The 4,923-nt window shown below is 35.3% G+C and overlaps 1 non-coding gene across 1 annotated transcript; it reads right to left on the bottom strand.

The window, feature by feature from the left end:
- Positions 1-4,227: 4,227 nt before the first annotated feature.
- trnae-uuc (transfer RNA glutamic acid (anticodon UUC)) lies at positions 4,228-4,299 on the bottom strand. The gene has a single exon. It is a non-coding gene; the product is annotated as a tRNA-Glu (tRNA).
- Between the last annotated feature and the right edge of the window lie 624 nt (positions 4,300-4,923).

Below are 4,923 nucleotides of genomic sequence, written 5' to 3'. Positions count from 1 at the left end.
GTGTGTGTATATCACAAGTCATTTGTTGTCCAGTATGCCATCACCCCATTTCTTTGAAATGTTCACACTTGAATTGACATGGGTTTTATGATAACTGTGTACAGCATACTATAAAAACCTCTGAATTTGAACTATTGATTTAGCAAATGATTTCTAAAAACTTACTATTCTTTTAAGTAATTATATTGAATTGCTGCCTGTATTACAAAGAGCAATACTTCTTTAACCACATCTCTACCATGTTTCACAACGTTACATGGAGCACTTGATGGGTAAAAAGAAAAACTTTTATAACAAAATAAACCCTTTTATCTCCCTTCTTTCACACGTTTGGTTGTCACCATGCTTTTCAATGAAAGCAAACCATAAAACACCAGGAAACTCATGGCACCATATTGTTTTGCTGAACAGAATCACACAAGACCCCATCAGGCCTGATCAGGGGGTGTGTGCGTATTCTGAAAAACCTCCCACCCCAGACCTCTGACTTCCTGTAAGAGCTCAGTATCGATTGAAAGACTTTGAGTGGAAAAATGTATGGTATTTCATTTAAAATGATCATTGTTGAAATAAAGATGTTAAATACATTTTATGGTAAAGTTTTTGTTCAGCATCTTTAAAGCGTCATTGCTAGAGATGTGTTAGACCACCTAATGTTTAAAAACATTTCTCTTTGTCAAAAAGTAAAAATGCAAGACAACATGAAGAATTACGTGAAATGCTTATCGTGTTTTAGTAATATAAATCAAAACGCAAAACTTTATTTTTGTTAAAATATTTGTTCATATTTAAACTGAATGTGTGTTTTGCTGCATAACCGTAGTCTTTGTTTTAGAATCTCATGTTTAAATGAAAAATGTAACAAACCTTTGTATTAAAGATATCATCAGAATTCTTTAAAAACATTATTGCGTTTTAGTCAAATAAACCTGTTTGCTAAAATACTGTATTGCCTAGTGAATGTGGATTTAATTTGCAGCACGCCCTTTACACATCGTTTTAGAAAGATACTTTTCATGTCTTTAATAAATGTAAGAATCTTTGTGCTAAAGATGCATCTAAATTAGCATTTAAATGTGTTACTGCATTTTAGTAACATAGCCGTGTTTGTTAAACTAATGTTAAACGTAATCTTTCGTAACACCATTTATTCCTTATCTTTAAAAGTGAAAATCTGAATGAGTTTGCTTCACAACCAATATCCACTGATTTGGAAAGATATTTGTTGTTAGAGCTATAGCTAAAAAAATATATATTATTGTGTTTTAGTGAAATAAAAGTGTTTGCTAAACTAATGCCAAACATTCGCTTGGAAAAATATCATTTTAAAAGAGTAATGCACTTGTTAAACACCCGCTGCCGTCTCGCACACAAACGTGTCTCATCTGTGACATTTGCACACAAAATACCTCGTTCTGTTTTAAATGGGTTGTGTTTTCAAATCTGAAGACCACATGTAATGTAATGAGTTTTTTACTATGGCTTAAAATAAAATATTTTTACATTTTACACGTGTATAAACCTCGTATTACCTAATGAAACGGTTTAACCCCTTACAGAAGTAAACAAACATATGGTTTGAAAGTGTAAACAACACACCATTCAGCCTGCTTTTTACAACGAAAAGAAGAAATAGTTATATCCTTTGTAGCTGTTTGATATTGGCATACTTCTGTCGCTCTGTTCTTTTATGTTGATACGATGTTGCTTGTTGGTTTCATAGTTCTGAGCATTGTACTTTTTATGTTTAATTCTATCATTTTCAGTCACATATCGAGAACTTGCACATCGTTTGGCATTCTCTCTCTATAACGCTTCAGATTCAATTCAATGGTGTCATGTATCCATTGCTTTTGTCTCTCATGTTTAAGACGATGAAAACGATGATTAAGAAATGTATACCACTCATTGATTTAAGTAAATTGCTCTATTGTTTGAGTTTATATCGGATGTGCATTTTTTATGTCACTTGTTATGACTGTAGGTAAATATAGATGTGACAAATCTGCAGCAGACGAATGCTCGTGAAGAAACGCACCCATGGATATTTACAATATTAATAGTAGCCTACAAATATAATTTGTGTAAACTATTTCTTGGATGTATGTTTAGTTACACTCTTTTAGAACTGAATAAATCAACATTGGTATGTTTGATAGTTTAATGCCTGAATAATTTGAAAGGACTGTCCAGACTATACCAAAATCCCTGACACTTCGAAATCTTGGCGCGTCTTCACCCCCGCCACAAAACATTTGTCGATCGTCAGCCTTAAAGTCTGGATCAAAAACGCCTTATTAATTTGATTGGAAAAATGCAATACAACACGTGTTAAAGTTACAATTTATAATGCATACTATTTCAACGGCAATATTGTGTTTGCCAATCTGAACATTTGGTTTAAAATACGTTTTAGTCTCTGGTAAAAATAAATAGCCTAACCCTTGTTAATAAAGTGTCCGTCTAAATGAGTTTGCTCTGCCAGTATCGTCTGTTTGAGAAAAATAAACTAATATCATTCAATATCCACTGTTTTAGAATCTCATGGTTAAAAAAAAAAATGTAACAAACTTTTGTATTAAAGATATTTCGTCAGAATTCTATATAAAATAAACCTGTTTACCAAAATACTGACGGTACTCATTTGTAGTGACAAAGCACATGTTTTGTCAGTTAAAGCGCAATTTCCGCACACATACCGCACAAATGGTAAAATGTTACGCCCCCCCTGCATGGAAGCCCAATTTTGACACAAAGTTTAGGTAGTTATCTATCCATCAACCCTCTATAGGCCACACACACACACACACACACACACACACACACACACACACACACACACACACACACACACACACACACACACACACACACACACACACACACACACACACACACACTCTTGTTGTGTTTCCATGTTTTATGGGGACTTTCCATAGACATAATGGTTTTTATACTGTACAAACTTTATATTCTATCCCCTAAACCTAACCCTACCCCTAAACCTAACCCTCACAGAAAACTTTCTGCATTTTTACATTTTCAAAAAACATAATTTAGTATGATTTATAAGCTGTTTTCCTCATGGGGACCGACAAAATGTCCCCACAAGGTCAAAAATTTCGGGTTTTACTATCCTTATGGGGACATTTGGTCCCCACAAAGTGATAAATACACGCCACACACACACACACACACACACACACACACACACACACACACACACACGTTTAGGTAATCATCTATCCACCAACCCTCTATAGGGCACACATATATACACACACACACACACACACACACACACACACACACACACACACACACACACACACACACACACACACACACGTTTAGGTAATCATCTATCCACCAACCCTCTATAGGGCACACACACACACACACACACACACACACACACACACACACACACACACACACACACACACACGTTTAGGTAGTTATCTATCCATTAACCCTCTATAGGGCACACACACACACACACACACACACACACACACACACACACACACACACACACACACACACACACACGTTTAGGTAGTTATCTATCCATTAACCCTCTATAGGGCACACACACACACACACACACACACACACACACACACACACACACACACATATCTCCTAAGAGAAATGATGATATGAAATGAACACAGGTTTTAGGACTGTATCGCAACCCCTCGCTCATGAAAGGACTGCACAGAACTAATGTAAGATTTTTGTGTTAAATCTGTATTTTATAAAGCGAACTATTTTGTTTTTAAAATGTAAGACCTTTTGTTACTGTTACAGATAAAATTAATTATTGTGTTTGTTAATCTAATATCAAAGATTAAGAATGATAAACTATTTTCAATATTTTTAAAAATGTCTTTGATGTGTTTTGACAATCTGAACCTTTGATCTATAAAAAGGTCACTGATAAAATACCACATATGCATTTGCTAACGATTTATTTATTATTTTTAAAAATGACTAGCATCCTTTGATTTTGATCAGTCAATATCCACTGTTTAGAAACATCTGTTGTTAGAACTACAATTAAATGAAATATTGTTTTTAATAATACGTGTATTTGTTAAACCAATATCAAAGATTATAGTTGTTGAAAATCACGTCATTGTGCCGAGAATGCCACTGAATTGCCTTTGTTTTCACAACAGCTCCGTGTAGATCAGAGCTCAGTGGATTACCATGCCACACCCTCTCCCATACCGGGAGTCGAACCCAGGCCGCCTGGGTGAAAACCAGGAATCCTAACCTCTAGACCATATGGGAGCCTGAGAGATGTTTAAAATAACAATCATTAACCATTAAATCCTTATTTTAAAGCGACCATCTGAATGTTTTTTGTCTTATCCAATATCCACTGTTTTAGAAAACACATTTTCACCCTTTTGTTAATAAAAAAACTTGTACCATGTTTGACACCAAGCATTACACGCTCATTAAAGATGTCATTTAAACACATTTTAAACATAATACTGCTTTTTATGTCTTACAATAATAATAATAAATCCAAATGAACCCCACACACACATTACTTTAACATGTTTCTGAAAAACAACTCAATGATTACAACAATGAATTATTTCATCATGAACCATACATTATCTTGACATCTCATTTTCAAACCTAAACTCTTTTTAAATACACAGTTGTGGGGGCGGATACCTCTGCAGACATATAACATCAGATATGACCAAACACGTCACACCACAACACACACACCGGAATGGGGGAAGGTGGGTGGGAGGGAAAGAGGGCGGGTGGGGCGGTGCGGGGCGGGGTGAGCGGAAGGGGAAAGGTCAAAGGTACAGCAATTAAACCATAAATCAGGGCCATAAATCATTTTTTGTCACAAGGTATGTAATACTTACTACTCCTCATTCCTCGGCTGGG

This window comes from Xyrauchen texanus, chromosome 24 (assembly GCF_025860055.1).
Source record: "Xyrauchen texanus isolate HMW12.3.18 chromosome 24, RBS_HiC_50CHRs, whole genome shotgun sequence".
Classification (NCBI taxonomy): domain Eukaryota; kingdom Metazoa; phylum Chordata; class Actinopteri; order Cypriniformes; family Catostomidae; genus Xyrauchen; species Xyrauchen texanus.
The sequence above is the reverse complement of the archived record's forward strand: the minus strand, read 5'-3'. Positions and strand labels throughout refer to the sequence as shown.